Below are 23,353 nucleotides of genomic sequence, written 5' to 3' on the forward strand. Positions count from 1 at the left end.
CGACGAGTCTGCAGCTGACGGGGAATGTCGACAGCAATTGGCGCACTTTTAAACAACAGTTTCTACTCTACATTACAGCGTTGGGATTGGAAACGAAGCCGGACACCAGGAAAGTAGCACTCTTACTAACAATAGCAGGCCCACAAGCCATAGAAGTGTATAACACGTTCGTGTTTGAGGAAAGAGATGATAACGAGATGCTGGATAAAGTGCTCGGGAAATTTGATGCCCATTGCTCTCCCAAAAAGAACGAGACGTACGAGAGATATGTGTTCCGTTCTAGAATCCAGCAGCAGGGCGAGCCTTTCAATAGTTTTCTGACTGACCTAAAGCTAAAAGCACAGTCATGTAACTTTGCTACACTAAAGGACTCCATGATCAGGGACCAGATCGTAGTTGGTGTGGAGGATAAAAAGGTCAAGGAAAGGCTGCTGAGGGAAGCTGAGTTGACATTAGAGGGGGCAATCAAGATCTGTCATGCGAGTGAGCTGTCCCGGATTCACGTGAGGACGTTCGGCGAGATGGCAGCGGGCTCCATGAAAGTGAGTGATGATGTGACAGTTGGCGCGGTCTTCTACAAAGGAAAACAACGCGCACAAACGCAACGGACAGACGGTGAGACGTTCAACTGCAAACGCTGTGGCTCGCAGCACAAGCCACGGGAGTGTCCAGCTTTTGGTAAGCAATGCTCTCATTGTAAAGGAAATAACCACTTTGCCAAACAGTGCTTCTCTAAAGGGAAAGAGAAAAGGATGGGAAAATCTGTAAATATAGTGGGGGAAGACACTGAAACTGACAGTGACAGTGACCCCTATTTTGTTGGCATGGTGGGCTGTGAAGTAGAGCCACAGAAGCAGATAAATGCTGTCAAGCAAGATAAATGGATAGCACCACTGCAAATAAATGGGACTATAGTCACTCTGAAACTAGACACTGGTGCAAAAGCAAATCTAATCAGCATGTCTGACATCAAAGCAATGAAAGAAAAGCCAAAAATTCAAAGAAAAATGCTTGAGCTTAAGGACTATAATGGACAGAGAATTGACTGTTTAGGCACATGCAAGCTGAAAGTAACAGTGAAAAGGAAAGTGCACCACTTACTCTTCTCTGTGGTAGCTGAAGGACTAGACTCACTGTTAGGTGATAAAGCATGCGAAGATTTAGAGCTGGTGAAAAGAGTGTACTGCATCAACACAACTGTGAGCACATCTAGTGACTCTGTTGAATCCATAGTGCAGAGCTATTCAAATGTGTTCAAGGGCTTTGGTGAACTGCCATTCACCTATAAAATCCAGCTCAAAGAAAATGCACAGCCAGTTGTGCATGCTGCACGAAGGGTCCCAGCACCATTGAGAGACCGTCTAAAGGAGGAACTAAACAGGATGACAACACTGGGTGTAATAAGGAAGATTGAAGAACCAACAGACTGGGTCAATTCAATGGTGTGTGTGAAAAAGAAAAACGGTGACCTAAGAATATGCATGGACCCAAAAGATCTAAACGAGAACATCAGGCGTGAACACTACCAGATACCCAAGCGTGAGGAAATCACCTGTGAAATGGCGGGTGCAAGATACTTCACAAAGCTTGATGCATCACAAGGGTTCTGGCAACTCAAATTAGAAGAGAGCAGCACCAAATATTGCACCTTCAACACTCCTTTTGGTCGATACTGCTTCCTCAGACTTCCATTTGGAATAATCTCTGCGTCTGAAATATTTCATAGAGCAGTGGAACACATCATCGAGGGGCTGGATGGAGTTCGAGCCTATGTGGACGACATCATTGTCTGGGGCTCCACAATCCAAGAACACAATGAGAGGCTGACAAAGGTGCTGGAGAGCATACGGAAGAATGGACTGAAGCTCAACAGGAGCAAATGCCAGTTTGGAGCTCAGGAAATAGTCTTCCTTGGAGACAAGCTCTCAGCACAAGGTGTCCAACCCGACCAGGAGAAAATCAACGCCATACTCGACATGCCGAGGCCCACAGACAAAACAGGGGTGCTACGCATCATGGGGATGGTCAACTTCATAGGTAAATTTATCCCCAATCTATCAGCGAAAACATCCTGCATCCGTGGGCTCCTGCACAATGAGAGTGAGTTCAAGTGGACCTCCAAACATGAGCATGAATGGCAAGTGCTCCAGAGAGCACTAACCACTGCACCTGTGCTAACATTCTTCGACCACACAAAGAGGATCAAAGTGTCCACAGATGCATCAAAAGATGGGATTGGTGCAGTACTCCTTCAGGCTGAGGGTGAACACTGGAAACCAGTAGCCTATGCATCTAGGTCTATGACAGAAACTGAGTGTCGTTACGCTCAAATAGAAAAGGAGTGTTTAGGGCTAGTGTTTGGGCTAGAGAGGTTCCACAGCTACGTATATGGCCTCCCCTGCTTCACTGTAGAGACAGACCATCGTCCATTGGTCGCTATAATCAAAAAGAATCTGAATGAGATGTCACCAAGAATACAGCGAATGATGATGAGATTGCAAAGATACGACTTTGGACTGATCTACACACCAGGAAAGCATCTCGTACTCGCTGACGCACTCTCGCGAGCACCAACAGGGAACAGTGTCAGTACAACTGAAGAGGATGTTCAGAGGCATGTGAACATGGTGTCTGCTGTGCTTCCTGTATCAGACTCCAAGTCCAGACAGATAGCTGAGGAAACAGCGAAAGACACAGAGCTGCAACAAGTCATCAACAACATGCAAAATGGATGGCCTCCAGGTTCCTGTCCACAGTTCTTCCATGTCAGAGGTGAGCTGAGTGTAGTCTATGGGCTGCTGTTGCTAAAACACGACAGAATCATCATCCCAAGAGCTCTGAGGCAGGACATGCTACGGAGGATCCATGAAGGTCATCTCGGTGTCGCAAAGTGTAAAAGAAGGGCGAGAGATACTGTCTACTGGCCTGGAATCAACAAAGACATAGAGAGACTGATAAGCAGGTGTCAAACATGTCAGGAGCATAGGAACAAGCAAACCAAAGAGCCCATGATAGTAGCTGATGTGCCAGCAGCACCGTGGCACAAGGTAGGAATGGACTTGTTTCATCTCAAAGGAAGAGACTATGTAGTAGTCATTGACTATTATTCCAACTTCCCTGAAATGGCACTGCTAGCAAACATGTCATCAGCCTGTGTCATAACACACACAAAATCGATCTTTGCCAGACATGGCATACCACATACCGTTGTGTCTGATAACGGACCATGCTTCAGTAGCGGAGAGTGGAGAGAGTTTGCAGAACAGTACGACTTCAATCATGTGACCTCCAGTCCTCTCTATGCACAGTCTAATGGAAAGGCTGAGAAAGGAGTCCACATTCTCAAGCAACTCCTGAAGAAAGCTGCTGACAGTGACTCAGATCCATACCTTGCTCTACTCAGCTACAGAGCATCACCTCTTGAGTGTGGACTGTCACCTGCTGAGTTGCTCATGAAGAGAAAGCTTCGTACCACACTGCCGAGTTACTCACAGCAAAGAAGACGTCCAAAGCTGAAACAAAAGCTACAGCTACAGAAGATGAAGCAGAAGTCATTCTATGACAGAACAGCCAAGCAGCTTCCACCACTCTCAAGCGACGACACAGTCAGGATTCAAGGTCCTGATGGATGGAAGACAAAAGCCACTGTTCTTGACGAAGTCGCTCCACGGTCATTCACGGTGAGAACAGAAGAAGGACAAATCTTCAGACGCAATCGCCGCAGTCTCCTAAAAACTCCAGAAGCTGTTCCAGAGCTCAGTGAAGCCTGCAGTGAGTCTGAGGCCATCCGTCCACTTCCAAGTGACTGTAACACAGACAGATATACTGAACCACACACTAACACACACATGTCAAGTGAACCTGTGATAAGAAGATCCACAAGACACATCACAAAGCCTGATAGACTGAACTTGTAAAAAAAAAAAAAAAAAGGACAATAAGCATGAATGTGTAAGAATGTGTTTAATGTTGTTGTTGATATGTTATACATATAAAAGAAAGTTTAAGGGTTAGTTCATAGTAAACATGTTTGGTTGTGTGTTTCAGTAAAATGCTTTAAGGACATAGCTGCAGTTAAGATTGTAGCTGATACCTGTAATTTGTGTAACTTGAACTGTTAGCTGTTTGTTATTTTTATTACCTCAAAGAAAGGAGGATGTGACGATTGGATACTCCTACCACTAGGTGTCAGTAGAGGTCCTTGTTATAGGACAGGACCGGAGATGATGTGGTGGTAGCGAGAGGACAGGAACTAATAGGTACTAGGTAGATGGAGTTGATGTAAACGGAGCACGTTAATAAAAGTTATAAAAAGATCCTGTTTCTCATTGAACAACACGAACAACACAACTTACAGAGCCATGCCTACATAACATGATGTGATGTTTAATGCTGAAACCCTAACTGACCTGCCTCTATTTTGCAACTTGCCTGCCTTGGCCCTATCAAAAAGAGCCTGAGTGTTCTACAGTGGCCTTCCCAATCACCGGATCTGAATCCAATAGAACACCTTTGGGATGTGGTAGAACGGGAGATTCACAACTTGAGAGTGCACCTGAAAAATCTATCAAGTCATGATGGACCAGAATCTCAAAGGAATGTTTAACATCTTGTGGAATCTATGCCACGAAGGATTGAGACTGTTTTGAGAGCAAAGGGAGGCCCTACCCAGTATTACAGTAGTAGGCTATAGTGTTCCTAATAAAGTGAGTGTAGTAGCCAAAGCCACGGTGTGGTTTTATTGGACCATAGCGAAAGTGAGGTAATGCAGAAATGTAATTCATCTAAATGTGATGTAAATTTGACTGAATTCCTGCCAGTTTACATTAGGGATGCAACCTCAGCAAATATGTTCAAGTCAAGACTAAAAACACATCTTTTTAATATTGCCTTTAAATGACTAAATAATTAAATTATGATTATATAATGATTGGAGCACTTTGAGCTGCAACGTTTGCAGGAAAAGCGCTATACAAATAAAAAGTTATTATTATTATTATTATTATTATTATTATCTGTTTACTGTAGTTATATCAGTATTACAAAGCATTTGAGATGGGACAGTTCTGGTATTTTTGCCACCAAAATGCTAACTTTGATACACTTGGGTATCCATAAACCATAAAAGAGTTTTACTGAAAAGAAAAAGGGAAACGGCTAGAAGCAATATATGAAATCTGTAGCTTTATGTCTATACACAGTAATGTATAAGAAAAAGGTTATTTAAACATGTGACAATGTGCTGTATGTTTCTACGTTGAACAGTTGTTGTAGAAAATGAACAAACAAATTAGTTTAATTAATTCTATTAATTAATTTCTATAATAAGTTGTTCTATGCTACTTGGAAGTTTTGAGTCATATTTCAACTTGTCTGATTGCGATGACATGATTTGTGATGAATATAGGTCAACTCTACAATTTTATTATTCATGTTAAATACATCTGCTGGAGAAGGAATTCCTCATGAACCCCTAAATAGGTTTGCTGACAAAATGGACCCTGGCTATAACTGTGAGGTCACAGTGTCTGAAGTTAGAATTCTTCTAAAACATAAGTGATTGATGACAACCATAGAACATGCAGCTGGAGTTCTAGAATCCAGCTAGAGTACACATGCCGTTCATTTACCTGCAATTCATCTGTGAAGAGCTAGATAGATAAACGTTATTCGTTCTTTTCCCCCCAAAAATTGAAGACATGAATCCTAGTGCGCCTATTCAATGGATGGGGTCGTCAACATTCAGTGGGGTCGGCAACATCTTCGTTAAGGATTTAGTGGAGACGTTCAACAGCAAGCACCTCTACGACACGTTCTCGGAGTTTGGGAGCATCCTTTCCTGCAAGGTAGCGTCTGACGCGAATGGTAATGCTAAAGGCTATGGCTTTGTGCAGTATAACACCAAGGAGGCTGCTGAGAGAGCGATTAAGAGACTCAACGGCACGTTATTGAACGGCAGAAAAGTGTTCGTCAGAAAAGTGTTCTTCCAAACGCGCAAAGAACGAGAGGCTGAACTCGGATCCAGGGCCGGAGAGTTCACCAACGTGTATGTCAAGAACTTCGGAGAGGATATGGACGACCGACGCCTTCAGGAGAGGTTTGAAAGATTTGGACCAGTCCTGAGTGTCCGTGCCTTGACCGATGACGCTGGTAAATCCATGGGTTTTGGATTTGTCAACTTCGCAAGGCATGAGGATGCCAAGAGGGCCGTTGATGAGATGAACGGCCAGGAGCTAAATGGGAGGCGGGTCTACGTGGGCCGTGCCCAGAAGAGAGGAGAGCGCCAGACTGTGCTGAAGCGCCAGTTTGAGCATATAAATCAGGGCCACAGGACCAGATACCAGGTGTGTGTGTATATGAACAAACATAATACTGTATCAGAAAGCTCATAATCTTGGTAAGCATTGTTGATGTATTTGAGGCATGAAAAACATCTTAGTAAAACACAGTTTCTCTCTACCAGGGTGTCAATCTTTATGTCAAGAACTTGCACGATTGTTTGGACGACAAGCAGCTGCACAAAGAGTTCTCCCACTTCGGAACAATCACCAGCGCAAAGGTGATGACGGAGGGCGGACGCAGCAAGGGATTCGGCTTCGTGTGCTTCTCCTCCCCCGAGGACGCCACCAAGGCCGTGACCGTGATGAACGGTCGCATCGTGGCCACCAAGCCCCTGTACGTGGCCCTGGCCCAGGGCAAGGAGGAGCGCCAGGCTCGCGCAACCAACCAGCACGTGCAGAGTACGGCCAGCGGCTGCGCCGTTCCCAACCCAGGCATCAACCCCTACCAGGTTGCTCCCCCACCTGGGTTCTTCATGGCGGCCATTCCACAGGCCCAGAACTGTGCTGCACCGGACTTCACCAACCAGCTGGCTCAGCTGAGACCCACTCATCTCCTAGACACACCTCCTCAGCACTTCCAGAACACGCCCACCAACGCCATGTGTCCGTCGGCTACCAGGCCTAAGACCTTCAACGTTCCCAACCCAGGCATCAACCCCTACCAGGTTGCTCCCCCACCTGGGTTCTTCATGGCGGCCATTCCACAGGCCCAGAACTGTGCTGCACCGGACTTCACCAACCAGCTGGCTCAGCTGAGACCCACTCATCTCCTAGACACACCTCCTCAGCACTTCCAGAACACGCCCACCAACGCCATGTGTCCGTCGGCTACCAGGCCTAAGACCTTCAACGCTATGAAGGCCACGCCCTCCCTGGTTCCCCCTATGATGACCTCTCAGCGCGCGGGTCAGTATATTTAGTGAAGTAATCCTGCCCCAAAGAGCACTATCCAAACATTTGCCATAAATATCCCTTTGATTATGATTATCTTCCCTCTCAGCTACCCAGGCCTTGAGAAAGCACCCTGCCAGTGCAGACGCAGCTACAGCACGGATGCACACTGTGCCCCGTAACAAGTACACAGCTGGTGTACACCTCCTGCAGCACATGGCTCCCCAGCCACAGATCCCCATGAAGCAGCCTGCTATCCATGAGGAGCTTCGGACTGACTCCATTTTGGCTGCCGTTCCCCATGAGGACCTGAAGCAAATGATAGGCGAGTCTATTTGTTTGTTTCAATGAATCCCCCATTAGGTTAGTATAATTACTGTTACTGATATTTATTCTCCCCCTCCCTCCAGGTGAGCGTTTCTCATCTATCCACAGCATGCACCCCATCGCTCCCAAGGTCACTGGCATGCTGCTGGAGATGGACAACTCTGACCTGCTCCGCATGCTGGAGTCTCCACAGTTCCTGCGCTCCAAGGTGGACGAAGCGGTCGCTGCGCTGGAGGCCCACTCATTCATTCATTCATGGAAGACCATTCATTCATTCACTGGGCTGAGGAGGCTGTACAGAAATCTGGCCACGTCCCAGTTTGAGTTTCAAGCGGCTAACGCGTAAAAAAAGGAGACGCGGACTTTGAAACCTACTTCACCGATAACTATGCAAAACGAATAAATGACTTCATCACAAAATGAAATCGATTGACTCAGCTATGTCTAAAAAAAGGGTAAGCTGTACCTCGATGATGAATGTAAAAGCACTGGTTGGACCAGGCTACACGTGAACGCGCAAAACGGAGATTAGGGGTGAAAACCTGTCAACATTGGGATTTGAAAATAAGGGATATTTTCCCGAAAATAAGGGATATCCCTCGCACGCCCCCGGGCCGTCCCCACCCCCACCCCCACCCCACCGTCCACAAACCATACCCCTTACATTTAGACAAGGGTACACACAGTCAATCCTAACATCACCACTAGACAACCATAGGATACCTCGATGGAGCATGCTGGTCACTTGTGGGGGAAACATGCACTGATCAATGGGCGAACCACTGCCACGTGACCTATTTTGATCTACAAGGCTTCTTACTCCCTCTCTCTTATTCATACAATACGATATTACAATATATTAGAAATATTGGTTTTAACATTATGTTGTTTTTTTTATTTTTTGGTGCTTTGCATTCATAACATTATAATGTACAATTGTGATTAAAATGCAATAGGAAACTATCAATTAAAATGTGGTTATGAACGACTGTCTGTGTTTTCTTTTTGTATAGTGTGTCAACACATTTTCGACCTTATCTGGACGTGTAGAGCACATCATATAATGTGCAACAATACTATGTGCAATATGACAACCCTTGTGTACATAAGGTTCAGATATAGGACTGCAAGCAGGATGCCATTTAATAAGTAACACCTTGACATTTTGTGTGGATATGCTCAGATCATAGTTCAGAATGACATACTACACATGATTGACAAAGAGACAAAGTAATTCATAATTAAATGAAAGCAATGAAGATTGAGAGCTGCTCGAATCTTAAAAGTGAGGCTAGCAGAAAATGGACCCTGATTCATTATGGTCGCAGTTGTGTGCACTGATCTCAAGTTAAGATTCCACCCATAGAACCCAAGGTATGGGCTCCAACTAATCATACCATTGCACAACCCTTTTTCAAAAGTATTCCTTTGTGCATCCATTCCAATTTAAGTCCACATGGGGGAGCTAGAGCATACTTCAGGAGAAGGGTGGGGCTGAAAAGGAAATAACATGATAGCATGATACCAAGACAGTTCACCTACATACACAAGTTGTTTCCTAACTCGGTTCTACTGTTTTTGGGCTTCCAGTTAACAAAATAACATGTAGCCTATGTTTTTAGTATAGCTCAACTTCACTATCCAAGGTTAGTGTGGTGTTCTCTCTGTGACCGTACTTCAAACTTCCTGTGATTGTGAAAAGAATACTCTGAGATTTACTGTATTTCTGCATTATAACTGCATTATTACAGAAGGTGAATTTCATACTTCACGGCTTTCATGATTTATTACTGTCTTTCCTGTGCACTCACAAATGCAATGTTGACCCAATGTGGGTGTGGCACATAATGTGCAAGTGTCCAGAAGTGTTCTAATTTTCAGTAGAAAATAACTTCACTGCAACTTTTGAAAATACATTTATTCTCTGGTATAAAAGATTAACAAACGCAGGAAAATCTTATAAAAACATGATTTAGTACATTTTTAAACCACTATTATGACCCTGAAAACATTTAACAGCTAAGCTGAGGCCTATTATAACACATTTTCAGTTCAAGCCAATGTCTTGGCAAAAATAGGGGTCCAATTCAATTACAATGTTTTTCATTATCAAACTGCATTTTGGGCCTTTCCTGATAACCATGTCAATGATGGCACGGGCTCTGTCTGCCCTTATCACTTTAGACATTACTGCCTCTGCTTCATGTGGATTCATCACTTTCTCTAGTTGAAGTTTGTCCAGTAGAGAGTCAAGATTTGGGCCTGATACTCCGTTCACAAACTTTGGCCGCACAGACGTCAGAGTGTCTGCTGCTGAAGATGTCTGACTGCAATCAGCCTGTGGCCTCTCCACTGATGCAGCACCTTGTATGGGAAACAAAAAGGGACATTCATCTAGTCTATGACGGTTGTGTTGTGCTATGTAGTCTATGACCAAACCAGTGTTGGTGAAGTGAAGACAGTTTTATGGCAGGTTGAAGTTCATCCGTTCTGCATTTACACCAGCTAATGATCAGCTAAGTCCTATTTCTTAAATCATCTTTAACCTTGAATATAGGGAGGGACTGATTCATTTCAGATCGGGGATACAAGATGAGTGAACTGACCAGGTATTATCCTGAACCTGACCACCAGACTTTAGGGTCAATTCCATTTCAATTCAGGAAGTCAGCTGAAAGTCTATTGAATTCTAATTTAAATTCCTCATTAAAAATAATGTTCATCTTCACAATACCTTCATGATTGAGTAATTAGCTCAACCAGATGGACTGGGCTAAAACTAAAATATCCAGCCTAGGGTGACAACATGATCTACAGAAACAGCTACAGAAACAATATTTGTACAGAATGTATCTCCACTCAGACTTATAATAGGTGAATTTAACTTAGAAACGTATTTTCTTTCTATTTCTATCTATTAGCACCGCCAAAGCCAGCCTGGCCTGGTTTACACACGTCCGTGAAAGTGAAAGTGAAACTAACAATTTCCCTTTATTTTCCATATTTCTACATAGTTCGTAATAGATAGTTGCATATTCAATGTTTTTTGTGTGTAACTAAACCAATTGCTGTTTGCTTCCCCAGCTTTTCCACATTGTTTTAATAAAATCATTTGGACAAGAGAAGTCACTTGTTTTGACAATTTCCATTCTCGACAACTTACATTTGATAAATTCCTCCAGTTCCACTGCCGGCTGGTTGTAGCCATTTGCCTTTAATACCTCAATCGCTACAGGGATGGCACCAGCGTCAGTGAATCGTGTGATTAAAAGTTTAACGATGTCAATAACATCCTTATCCTCCACATCGTTCTCGAAGATGCGCCGTTCCTGACCCTTCTGCGCGCGGTCGCAACGTTTAGATAAAAAGTTGCTGTTGTATAACTTTAAACATTGGATTAAAGAGATTATTAAGTGGATACAACTATATATTAAGCATTGTGTCCGTATTGAAATTGGAAAATGTAACCCTTGAGAACGAAACTTACAGAGCCATGCCTACATAACATGATGTGATGTTTAATGCTGAAACCCTAACTGACCTGCCTCTATTTTGCAACTTGCCTGCCTTGGCCCTATCAAAAAGAGCCTGAGTGTTCTACAGTGGCCTTCCCAATCACCGGATCTGAATCCAATAGAACACCTTTGGGATGTGGTAGAACGGGAGATTCACAACTTGAGAGTGCACCTGAAAAATCTATCAAGTCATGATGGACCAGAATCTCAAAGGAATGTTTAACATCTTGTGGAATCTATGCCACGAAGGATTGAGACTGTTTTGAGAGCAAAGGGAGGCCCTACCCAGTATTACAGTAGTAGGCTATAGTGTTCCTAATAAAGTGAGTGTAGTAGCCAAAGCCACGGTGTGGTTTTATTGGACCATAGCGAAAGTGAGGTAATGCAGAAATGTAATTCATCTAAATGTGATGTAAATTTGACTGAATTCCTGCCAGTTTACATTAGGGATGCAACCTCAGCAAATATGTTCAAGTCAAGACTAAAAACCCATCTTTTTAATATTGCCTTTAAATGACTAAATAATTAAATTATGATTATATAATGATTGGAGCACTTTGATCTGCAACGTTTGCAGGAAAAGCGCTATACAAATAAAAAGTTATTATTATTATTATTATTATTATTATTATTATCTGTTTACTGTAGTTATATCAGTATTACAAAGCATTTGAGATGGGACAGTTCTGGTATTTTTGCCACCAAAATGCTAACTTTGATACACTTGGGTATCCATAAACCATAAAAGAGTTTTACTGAAAAGAAAAAGGGAAACGGCTAGAAGCAATATATGAAATCTGTAGCTTTATGTCTATACACAGTAATGTATAAGAAAAAGGTTATTTAAACATGTGACAATGTGCTGTATGTTTCTACGTTGAACAGTTGTTGTAGAAAATGAACAAACAAATTAGTTTAATTAATTCTATTAATTAATTTCTATAATAAGTTGTTCTATGCTACTTGGAAGTTTTGAGTCATATTTCAACTTGTCTGATTGCGATGACATGATTTGTGATGAATATAGGTCAACTCTACAATTTTATTATTCATGTTAAATACATCTGCTGGAGAAGGAATTCCTCATGAACCCCTAAATAGGTTTGCTGACAAAATGGACCCTGGCTATAACTGTGAGGTCACAGTGTCTGAAGTTAGAATTCTTCTAAAACATAAGTGATTGATGACAACCATAGAACATGCAGCTGGAGTTCTAGAATCCAGCTAGAGTACACATGCCGTTCATTTACCTGCAATTCATCTGTGAAGAGCTAGATAGATAAACGTTATTCGTTCTTTTCCCCCAAAAAATTGAAGACATGAATCCTAGTGCGCCTATTCAATGGATGGGGTCGTCAACATTCAGTGGGGTCGGCAACATCTTCGTTAAGGATTTAGTGGAGACGTTCAACAGCAAGCACCTCTACGACACGTTCTCGGAGTTTGGGAGCATCCTTTCCTGCAAGGTAGCGTCTGACGCGAATGGTAATGCTAAAGGCTATGGCTTTGTGCAGTATAACACCAAGGAGGCTGCTGAGAGAGCGATTAAGAGACTCAACGGCACGTTATTGAACGGCAGAAAAGTGTTTGTCAGAAAAGTGTTCTTCCAAACGCGCAAAGAACGAGAGGCTGAACTCGGATCCAGGGCCGGAGAGTTCACCAACGTGTATGTCAAGAACTTCGGAGAGGATATGGACGACCGACGCCTTCAGGAGAGGTTTGAAAGATTTGGACCAGTCCTGAGTGTCCGTGCCTTGACCGATGACGCTGGTAAATCCATGGGTTTTGGATTTGTCAACTTCGCAAGGCATGAGGATGCCAAGAGGGCCGTTGATGAGATGAACGGCCAGGAGCTAAATGGGAGGCGGGTCTACGTGGGCCGTGCCCAGAAGAGAGGAGAGCGCCAGACTGTGCTGAAGCGCCAGTTTGAGCATATAAATCAGGGCCACAGGACCAGATACCAGGTGTGTGTGTATATGAACAAACATAATACTGTATCAGAAAGCTCATAATCTTGGTAAGCATTGTTGATGTATTTGAGGCATGAAAAACATCTTAGTAAAACACAGTTTCTCTCTACCAGGGTGTCAATCTTTATGTCAAGAACTTGCACGATTGTTTGGACGACAAGCAGCTGCACAAAGAGTTCTCCCACTTCGGAACAATCACCAGCGCAAAGGTGATGACGGAGGGCGGACGCAGCAAGGGATTCGGCTTCGTGTGCTTCTCCTCCCCCGAGGACGCCACCAAGGCCGTGACCGTGATGAACGGTCGCATCGTGGCCACCAAGCCCCTGTACGTGGCCCTGGCCCAGGGCAAGGAGGAGCGCCAGGCTCGCGCAACCAACCAGCACGTGCAGAGTACGGCCAGCGGCTGCGCCGTTCCCAACCCAGGCATCAACCCCTACCAGGTTGCTCCCCCACCTGGGTTCTTCATGGCGGCCATTCCACAGGCCCAGAACTGTGCTGCACCGGACTTCACCAACCAGCTGGCTCAGCTGAGACCCACTCATCTCCTAGACACACCTCCTCAGCACTTCCAGAACACGCCCACCAACGCCATGTGTCCGTCGGCTACCAGGCCTAAGACCTTCAACGTTCCCAACCCAGGCATCAACCCCTACCAGGTTGCTCCCCCACCTGGGTTCTTCATGGCGGCCATTCCACAGGCCCAGAACTGTGCTGCACCGGACTTCACCAACCAGCTGGCTCAGCTGAGACCCACTCATCTCCTAGACACACCTCCTCAGCACTTCCAGAACACGCCCACCAACGCCATGTGTCCGTCGGCTACCAGGCCTAAGACCTTCAACGCTATGAAGGCCACGCCCTCCCTGGTTCCCCCTATGATGACCTCTCAGCGCGCGGGTCAGTATATTTAGTGAAGTAATCCTGCCCCAAAGAGCACTATCCAAACATTTGCCATAAATATCCCTTTGATTATGATTATCTTCCCTCTCAGCTACCCAGGCCTTGAGAAAGCACCCTGCCAGTGCAGACGCAGCTACAGCACGGATGCACACTGTGCCCCGTAACAAGTACACAGCTGGTGTACACCTCCTGCAGCACATGGCTCCCCAGCCACAGATCCCCATGAAGCAGCCTGCTATCCATGAGGAGCTTCGGACTGACTCCATTTTGGCTGCCGTTCCCCATGAGGACCTGAAGCAAATGATAGGCGAGTCTATTTGTTTGTTTCAATGAATCCCCCATTAGGTTAGTATAATTACTGTTACTGATATTTATTCTCCCCCTCCCTCCAGGTGAGCGTTTCTCATCTATCCACAGCATGCACCCCATCGCTCCCAAGGTCACTGGCATGCTGCTGGAGATGGACAACTCTGACCTGCTCCGCATGCTGGAGTCTCCACAGTTCCTGCGCTCCAAGGTGGACGAAGCGGTCGCTGCGCTGGAGGCCCACTCATTCATTCATTCATGGAAGACCATTCATTCATTCACTGGGCTGAGGAGGCTGTACAGAAATCTGGCCACGTCCCAGTTTGAGTTTCAAGCGGCTAACGCGTAAAAAAGGAGACGCGGACTTTGAAACCTACTTCACCGATAACTATGCAAAACGAATAAATGACTTCATCACAAAATGAAATCGATTGACTCAGCTATGTCTAAAAAAAGGGTAAGCTGTACCTCGATGATGAATGTAAAAGCACTGGTTGGACCAGGCTACACGTGAACGCGCAAAACGGAGATTAGGGGTGAAAACCTGTCAACATTGGGATTTGAAAATAAGGGATATTTTCCCGAAAATAAGGGATATCCCTCGCACGCCCCCGGGCCGTCCCCACCCCCACCCCCACCCCCACCCCACCGTCCACAAACCATACCCCTTACATTTAGACAAGGGTACACACAGTCAATCCTAACATCACCACTAGACAACCATAGGATACCTCGATGGAGCATGCTGGTCACTTGTGGGGGAAACATGCACTGATCAATGGGCGAACCACTGCCACGTGACCTATTTTGATCTACAAGGCTTCTCACTCCCTCTCTCTTATTCATACAATACGATATTACAATATATTAGAAATATTGGTTTTAACATTATGTTGTTTTTTTTATTTTTTTGTGCTTTGCATTCATAACATTATAATGTACAATTGTGATTAAAATGCAATAGGAAACTATCAATTAAAATGTGGGTATGAACGACTGTCTGTGTTTTCTTTTTGTATAGTGTGTCAACACATTTTCGACCTTATCTGGACGTGTAGAGCACATCATATAATGTGCAACAATACTATGTGCAATATGACAACCCTTGTGTACATAAGGTTCAGATATAGGACTGCAAGCAGGATGCCATTTAATAAGTAACACCTTGACATTTTGTGTGGATATGCTCAGATCATAGTTCAGAATGACATACTACACATGATTGACAAAGAGACAAAGTAATTCATAATTAAATGAAAGCAATGAAGATTGAGAGCTGCTCGAATCTTAAAAGTGAGGCTAGCAGAAAATGGACCCTGATTCATTATGGTCGCAGTTGTGTGCACTGATCTCAAGTTAAGATTCCACCCATAGAACCCAAGGTATGGGCTCCAACTAATCATACCATTGCACAACCCTTTTTCAAAAGTATTCCCTTGTGCATCCATTCCAATTTAAGTCCACATGGGGGAGCTAGAGCATACTTCAGGAGAAGGGTGGGGCTGAAAAGGAAATAACATGATAGCATGATACCAAGACAGTTCACCTACATACACAAGTTGTTTCCTAACTCGGTTCTACTGTTTTTGGGCTTCCAGTTAACAAAATAACATGTAGCCTATGTTTTTAGTATAGCTCAACTTCACTATCCAAGGTTAGTGTGGTGTTCTCTCTGTGACCGTACTTCAAACTTCCTGTGATTGTGAAAAGAATACTCTGAGATTTACTGTATTTCTGCATTATAACTGCATTATTACAGAAGGTGAATTTCATACTTCACGGCTTTCATGATTTATTACTGTCTTTCCTGTGCACTCACAAATGCAATGTTGACCCAATGTGGGTGTGGCACATAATGTGCAAGTGTCCAGAAGTGTTCTAATTTTCAGTAGAAAATAACTTCACTGCAACTTTTGAAAATACATTTATTCTCTGGTATAAAAGATTAACAAACGCAGGAAAATCTTATAAAAACATGATTTAGTACATTTTTAAACCACTATTATGACCCTGAAAACATTTAACAGCTAAGCTGAGGCCTATTATAACACATTTTCAGTTCAAGCCAATGTCTTGGCAAAAATAGGGGTCCAATTCAATTACAATGTTTTTCATTATCAAACTGCATTTTGGGCCTTTCCTGATAACCATGTCAATGATGGCACGGGCTCTGTCTGCCCTTATCACTTTAGACATTACTGCCTCTGCTTCATGTGGATTCATCACTTTCTCTAGTTGAAGTTTGTCCAGTAGAGAGTCAAGATTTGGGCCTGATACTCCGTTCACAAACTTTGGCCGCACAGACGTCAGAGTGTCTGCTGCTGAAGATGTCTGACTGCAATCAGCCTGTGGCCTCTCCACTGATGCAGCACCTTGTATGGGAAACAAAAAGGGACATTCATCTAGTCTATGACGGTTGTGTTGTGCTATGTAGTCTATGACCAAACCAGTGTTGGTGAAGTGAAGACAGTTTTATGGCAGGTTGAAGTTCATCCGTTCTGCATTTACACCAGCTAATGATCAGCTAAGTCCTATTTCTTAAATCATCTTTAACCTTGAATATAGGGAGGGACTGATTCATTTCAGATCGGGGATACAAGATGAGTGAACTGACCAGGTATTATCCTGAACCTGACCACCAGACTTTAGGGTCAATTCCATTTCAATTCAGGAAGTCAGCTGAAAGTCTATTGAATTCTAATTTAAATTCCTCATTAAAAATAATGTTCATCTTCACAATACCTTCATGATTGAGTAATTAGCTCAACCAGATGGACTGGGCTAAAACTAAAATATCCAGCCTAGGGTGACAACATGATCTACAGAAACAGCTACAGAAACAATATTTGTACAGAATGTATCTCCACTCAGACTTATAATAGGTGAATTTAACTTAGAAACGTATTTTCTTTCTATTTCTATCTATTAGCACCGCCAAAGCCAGCCTGGCCTGGTTTACACACGTCCGTGAAAGTGAAAGTGAAACTAACAATTTCCCTTTATTTTCCATATTTCTACATAGTTCGTAATAGATAGTTGCATATTCAATGTTTTTTGTGTGTAACTAAACCAATTGCTGTTTGCTTCCCCAGCTTTTCCACATTGTTTTAATAAAATCATTTGGACAAGAGAAGTCACTTGTTTTGACAATTTCCATTCTCGACAACTTACATTTGATAAATTCCTCCAGTTCCACTGCCGGCTGGTTGTAGCCATTTGCCTTTAATACCTCAATCGCTACAGGGATGGCACCAGCGTCAGTGAATCGTGTGATTAAAAGTTTAACGATGTCAATAACATCCTTATCCTCCACATCGTTCTCGAAGATGCGCCGTTCCTGACCCTTCTGCGCGCGGTCGCAACGTTTAGATAAAAAGTTGCTGTTGTATAACTTTAAACATTGGATTAAAGAGATTATTAAGTGGATACAACTATATATTAAGCATTGTGTCCGTATTGAAATTGGAAAATGTAACCCTTGAGAACGAAACTTACAGAGCCATGCCTACATAACATGATGTGATGTTTAATGCTGAAACCCTAACTGACCTGCCTCTATTTTGCAACTTGCCTGCCTTGGCCCTATCAAAAAGAGCCTGAGTGTTCTACAGTGGCCTTCCCAATCACCGGATCTGAATCCAATAGAACACCTTTGGGATGTGGTAGAACGGGAGATTCACAACTTGAGAGTGCACCTGAAAAATCTATCAAGTCATGATGGACCAGAATCTCAAAGGAATGTTTAACATCTTGTGGAATCTATGCCACGAAGGATTGAGACTGTTTTGAGAGCAAAGGGAGGCCCTACCCAGTATTACAGTAGTAGGCTATAGTGTTCCTAATAAAGTGAGTGTAGTAGCCAAAGCCACGGTGTGGTTTTATTGGACCATAGCGAAAGTGAGGTAATGCAGAAATGTAATTCATCTAAATGTGATGTAAATTTGACTGAATTCCTGCCAGTTTACATTAGGGATGCAACCTCAGCAAGTTGTTGTTCAAGTCAAGACTAAAAACCCATCTTTTTAATATTGCCTTTAAATGACTAAATAATTAAATTATGATTATATAATGATTGGAGCACTTTGAGCTGCAACGTTTGCAGGAAAAGCGCTATACAAATAAAAAGTTATTATTATTATTATTATTATTATTATCTGTTTACTGTAGTTATATCAGTATTACAAAGCATTTGAGATGGGACAGTTCTGGTATTTTTGCCACCAAAATGCTAACTTTGATACACTTGGGTATCCATAAACCATAAAAGAGTTTTACTGAAAAGAAAAAGGGAAACGGCTAGAAGCAATATATGAAATCTGTAGCTTTATGTCTATACACAGTAATGTATAAGAAAAAGGTTATTTAAACATGTGACAATGTGCTGTATGTTTCTACGTTGAACAGTTGTTGTAGAAAATGAACAAACAAATTAGTTTAATTAATTCTATTAATTAATTTCTATAATAAGTTGTTCTATGCTACTTGGAAGTTTTGAGTCATATTTCAACTTGTCTGATTGCGATGACATGATTTGTGATGAATATAGGTCAACTCTACAATTTTATTATTCATGTTAAATACATCTGCTGGAGAAGGAATTCCTCATGAACCCCTAAATAGGTTTGCTGACAAAATGGACCCTGGCTATAACTGTGAGGTCACAGTGTCTGAAGTTAGAATTCTTCTAAAACATAAGTGATTGATGACAACCATAGAACATGCAGCTGGAGTTCTAGAATCCAGCTAGAGTACACATGCCGTTCATTTACCTGCAATTCATCTGTGAAGAGCTAGATAGATAAACGTTATTCGTTCTTTTCCCCCCAAAAATTGAAGACATGAATCCTAGTGCGCCTATTCAATGGATGGGGTCGTCAACATTCAGTGGGGTCGGCAACATCTTCGTTAAGGATTTAGTGGAGACGTTCAACAGCAAGCACCTCTACGACACGTTCTCGGAGTTTGGGAGCATCCTTTCCTGCAAGGTAGCGTCTGACGCGAATGGTAATGCTAAAGGCTATGGCTTTGTGCAGTATAACACCAAGGAGGCTGCTGAGAGAGCGATTAAGAGACTCAACGGCACGTTATTGAACGGCAGAAAAGTGTTCGTCAGAAAAGTGTTCTTCCAAACGCGCAAAGAACGAGAGGCTGAACTCGGATCCAGGGCCGGAGAGTTCACCAACGTGTATGTCAAGAACTTCGGAGAGGATATGGACGACCGACGCCTTCAGGAGAGGTTTGAAAGATTTGGACCAGTCCTGAGTGTCCGTGCCTTGACCGATGACGCTGGTAAATCCATGGGTTTTGGATTTGTCAACTTCGCAAGGCATGAGGATGCCAAGAGGGCCGTTGATGAGATGAACGGCCAGGAGCTAAATGGGAGGCGGGTCTACGTGGGCCGTGCCCAGAAGAGAGGAGAGCGCCAGACTGTGCTGAAGCGCCAGTTTGAGCATATAAATCAGGGCCACAGGACCAGATACCAGGTGTGTGTGTATATGAACAAACATAATACTGTATCAGAAAGCTCATAATCTTGGTAAGCATTGTTGATGTATTTGAGGCATGAAAAACATCTTAGTAAAACACAGTTTCTCTCTACCAGGGTGTCAATCTTTATGTCAAGAACTTGCACGATTGTTTGGACGACAAGCAGCTGCACAAAGAGTTCTCCCACTTCGGAACAATCACCAGCGCAAAGGTGATGACGGAGGGCGGACGCAGCAAGGGATTCGGCTTCGTGTGCTTCTCCTCCCCCGAGGACGCCACCAAGGCCGTGACCGTGATGAACGGTCGCATCGTGGCCACCAAGCCCCTGTACGTGGCCCTGGCCCAGGGCAAGGAGGAGCGCCAGGCTCGCGCAACCAACCAGCACGTGCAGAGTACGGCCAGCGGCTGCGCCGTTCCCAACCCAGGCATCAACCCCTACCAGGTTGCTCCCCCACCTGGGTTCTTCATGGCGGCCATTCCACAGGCCCAGAACTGTGCTGCACCGGACTTCACCAACCAGCTGGCTCAGCTGAGACCCACTCATCTCCTAGACACACCTCCTCAGCACTTCCAGAACACGCCCACCAACGCCATGTGTCCGTCGGCTACCAGGCCTAAGACCTTCAACGTTCCCAACCCAGGCATCAACCCCTACCAGGTTGCTCCCCCACCTGGGTTCTTCATGGCGGCCATTCCACAGGCCCAGAACTGTGCTGCACCGGACTTCACCAACCAGCTGGCTCAGCTGAGACCCACTCATCTCCTAGACACACCTCCTCAGCACTTCCAGAACACGCCCACCAACGCCATGTGTCCGTCGGCTACCAGGCCTAAGACCTTCAACGCTATGAAGGCCACGCCCTCCCTGGTTCCCCCTATGATGACCTCTCAGCGCGCGGGTCAGTATATTTAGTGAAGTAATCCTGCCCCAAAGAGCACTATCCAAACATTTGCCATAAATATCCCTTTGATTATGATTATCTTCCCTCTCAGCTACCCAGGCCTTGAGAAAGCACCCTGCCAGTGCAGACGCAGCTACAGCACGGATGCACACTGTGCCCCGTAACAAGTACACAGCTGGTGTACACCTCCTGCAGCACATGGCTCCCCAGCCACAGATCCCCATGAAGCAGCCTGCTATCCATGAGGAGCTTCGGACTGACTCCATTTTGGCTGCCGTTCCCCATGAGGACCTGAAGCAAATGATAGGCGAGTCTATTTGTTTGTTTCAATGAATCCCCCATTAGGTTAGTATAATTACTGTTACTGATATTTATTCTCCCCCTCCCTCCAGGTGAGCGTTTCTCATCTATCCACAGCATGCACCCCATCGCTCCCAAGGTCACTGGCATGCTGCTGGAGATGGACAACTCTGACCTGCTCCGCATGCTGGAGTCTCCACAGTTCCTGCGCTCCAAGGTGGACGAAGCGGTCGCTGCGCTGGAGGCCCACTCATTCATTCATTCATGGAAGACCATTCATTCATTCACTGGGCTGAGGAGGCTGTACAGAAATCTGGCCACGTCCCAGTTTGAGTTTCAAGCGGCTAACGCGTAAAAAAGGAGACGCGGACTTTGAAACCTACTTCACCGATAACTATGCAAAACGAATAAATGACTTCATCACAAAATGAAATCGATTGACTCAGCTATGTCTAAAAAAAGGGTAAGCTGTACCTCGATGATGAATGTAAAAGCACTGGTTGGACCAGGCTACACGTGAACGCGCAAAACGGAGATTAGGGGTGAAAACCTGTCAACATTGGGATTTGAAAATAAGGGATATTTTCCCGAAAATAAGGGATATCCCTCGCACGCCCCCGGGCCGTCCCCACCCCCACCCCCACCCCACCGTCCACAAACCATACCCCTTACATTTAGACAAGGGTACACACAGTCAATCCTAACATCACCACTAGACAACCATAGGATACCTCGATGGAGCATGCTGGTCACTTGTGGGGGAAACATGCACTGATCAATGGGCGAACCACTGCCACGTGACCTATTTTGATCTACAAGGCTTCTCACTCCCTCTCTCTTATTCATACAATACGATATTACAATATATTAGAAATATTGGTTTTAACATTATGTTGTTTTTTTTATTTTTTTGTGCTTTGCATTCATAACATTATAATGTACAATTGTGATTAAAATGCAATAGGAAACTATCAATTAAAATGTGGGTATGAACGACTGTCTGTGTTTTCTTTTTGTATAGTGTGTCAACACATTTTCGACCTTATCTGGACGTGTAGAGCACATCATATAATGTGCAACAATACTATGTGCAATATGACAACCCTTGTGTACATAAGGTTCAGATATAGGACTGCAAGCAGGATGCCATTTAATAAGTAACACCTTGACATTTTGTGTGGATATGCTCAGATCATAGTTCAGAATGACATACTACACATGATTGACAAAGAGACAAAGTAATTCATAATTAAATGAAAGCAATGAAGATTGAGAGCTGCTCGAATCTTAAAAGTGAGGCTAGCAGAAAATGGACCCTGATTCATTATGGTCGCAGTTGTGTGCACTGATCTCAAGTTAAGATTCCACCCATAGAACCCAAGGTATGGGCTCCAACTAATCATACCATTGCACAACCCTTTTTCAAAAGTATTCCTTTGTGCATCCATTCCAATTTAAGTCCACATGGGGGAGCTAGAGCATACTTCAGGAGAAGGGTGGGGCTGAAAAGGAAATAACATGATAGCATGATACCAAGACAGTTCACCTACATACACAAGTTGTTTCCTAACTCGGTTCTACTGTTTTTGGGCTTCCAGTTAACAAAATAACATGTAGCCTATGTTTTTAGTATAGCTCAACTTCACTATCCAAGGTTAGTGTGGTGTTCTCTCTGTGACCGTACTTCAAACTTCCTGTGATTGTGAAAAGAATACTCTGAGATTTACTGTATTTCTGCATTATAACTGCATTATTACAGAAGGTGAATTTCATACTTCACGGCTTTCATGATTTATTACTGTCTTTCCTGTGCACTCACAAATGCAATGTTGACCCAATGTGGGTGTGGCACATAATGTGCAAGTGTCCAGAAGTGTTCTAATTTTCAGTAGAAAATAACTTCACTGCAACTTTTGAAAATACATTTATTCTCTGGTATAAAAGATTAACAAACGCAGGAAAATCTTATAAAAACATGATTTAGTACATTTTTAAACCACTATTATGACCCTGAAAACATTTAACAGCTAAGCTGAGGCCTATTATAACACATTTTCAGTTCAAGCCAATGTCTTGGCAAAAATAGGGGTCCAATTCAATTACAATGTTTTTCATTATCAAACTGCATTTTGGGCCTTTCCTGATAACCATGTCAATGATGGCACGGGCTCTGTCTGCCCTTATCACTTTAGACATTACTGCCTCTGCTTCATGTGGATTCATCACTTTCTCTAGTTGAAGTTTGTCCAGTAGAGAGTCAAGATTTGGGCCTGATACTCCGTTCACAAACTTTGGCCGCACAGACGTCAGAGTGTCTGCTGCTGAAGATGTCTGACTGCAATCAGCCTGTGGCCTCTCCACTAATGCAGCACCTTGTATGGGAAACAAAAAGGGACATTCATCTAGTCTATGAC

Source organism: Nansenia antarctica, assembly GCF_963989245.1.
Source record: "Nansenia antarctica genome assembly, contig: SUPER_16_unloc_1, whole genome shotgun sequence".
NCBI lineage: Eukaryota > Metazoa > Chordata > Actinopteri > Argentiniformes > Microstomatidae > Nansenia > Nansenia antarctica.